Genomic DNA, 1,689 nt, shown 5'->3' with positions numbered 1-1,689 from the left:
ACCATATGTACTATTGGACAACCTAAGGCAGGCACGGTCCCTAAGCCACATGCGTGTTGTTTAAACAGAGAGGGGAAGATGTTGAGAGCCACAGCCGAAGGGGCCCCAGCAAAATTCCTGCTGCCAGCAAACTTCCAGCTGCCGGCTGATGATTGGCTCACAGCGGCCCCAGCAACAACTAGCTGATTGGCTCCTCTGCGGTGATGCTCAATGGGCTGGTTCCCTGCCCTTTCAGAGCACAAAACTGCTCATTGGGGGACTTTTTTTTTTTTTTTTTACAGGTTTCATATTTTTAATCAGTTCTGTGAAGAATATCCTAAACACTACAAGAGACACAACAGAATATTTTTTCTTCCAGCATTAAAAAAAAATGACATTCACAAACATTTTAAAGAGGCTTGTCTGTATAATCAGGGTGGTGATCTTGAATTTTAAGAAAAATTTATCATGTTCTTGACACAGATTGTTTATAGATACATTTAGAAATTGCTTTCTAGTCATGATAAACATTGTGTACAAGTTTTTAAAATGCCCCAACTTTAGCTTTAAAAAAAATTAGTCTGGCTAAACTTTTCCTTTTGCCAGAAGCAATGATCCTGAGAGCCCAAACTAAAAACTTGGTAAAAAGAAAAATACCTGGGGGCCTAACAAATGTGCTATAATTTGTCTTTAAATGAGAAAAAAATTTTTACATGGAGCTTTTTAAAAGGTCTTTTAACAAGCTACCTTGGGAGCTCAATTGAAAAATAGAAGTTGATGTACTAAAACAGATGTTTCAGCGCAGCTCCAAAAATCTTTATAAATACAGCGATTTGGAAGGACGATCCTGGATCAGAAGTGTTATTCCTTGTGTATCTACTTAACGTGTGCATGCCTCAACTCAGTTGTCATAATTGTCTCGATAATTTCCTCCTGAGTAGCGCTCATAGCCACCCTGGCTGCCACTATAGTCTCGGGACCGTCCATATCCATATCCATATCCTCCAGGTCGACTGTCATACCGGCCACTCCCATAGCCCTGGTCCCCACCACCTCTAGAGTAGCTGCGACCACGCCCATGGGCCCCAAAGGCACCCCCTCTGGTGCCCCGGGCAGACTTGCCTGCATGGTCCACCCGGATCTGACGACCATCCAGGGACTCTCCATTCATGGCTTTCATGGCATCTGAGGCATGTTCTGGATTGGTGAAGGTGATGAAGCCAAAACCCCGGGATCGCTGAGTCTCCCGGTCCTTGACAACAACCACCTCAGAAATAGGCCCAAAGCTGCTGAAGTGGTCTTCCAGCGCCTGCTCATCAGTATTGAAGTTGAGTCCTCCCACGAACAGCTTCCCTTCTTCAGAAGACATGGCAGTGAATTTGAGTCCTGGAAATTGAAAAGTAAAAGCGCTGGAGAGACAGGAAGCTCTGAGGAGCAGGAAGAATAGGGAGAGGGGGACTTTTTTTGACTTTGCCCACATGACCCAGCCAATCGGCCTCAAGAGCAGGAGGATTCTGGGAGACAGAGAGAGGCTCATGTGGGAGGGAGAGGTTTTGGGAAGCCAGAGGTGGCAGTTGGGGCTCTGAAGGTTTTTCCTGAGAGGCTGTTTTGTTTGGTGTGTGTGGTGCTAAAAATAAAGTTCGTTTCTTTTGGCAAGTGGCTCCTGATTGTGCCCAGCAAGACTGCGGCATTACCCTAATATTTCTACAA

The 1,689-nt window shown here is 45.3% G+C and overlaps 1 pseudogene; it reads right to left on the bottom strand.

Annotated features, from left to right (window-relative positions):
- Positions 1-394: 394 nt before the first annotated feature.
- On the bottom strand, positions 395-1,425 carry LOC143640669 (RNA-binding protein 3 pseudogene; annotated as a pseudogene).
- Positions 1,426-1,689: the final 264 nt, after the last annotated feature.

Source organism: Callospermophilus lateralis, unplaced genomic scaffold (assembly GCF_048772815.1).
Source record: "Callospermophilus lateralis isolate mCalLat2 unplaced genomic scaffold, mCalLat2.hap1 Scaffold_494, whole genome shotgun sequence".
Classification (NCBI taxonomy): domain Eukaryota; kingdom Metazoa; phylum Chordata; class Mammalia; order Rodentia; family Sciuridae; genus Callospermophilus; species Callospermophilus lateralis.
Note: the sequence above shows the minus strand (reverse complement) of the source record. Positions and strands in the feature narration are given on the sequence as shown.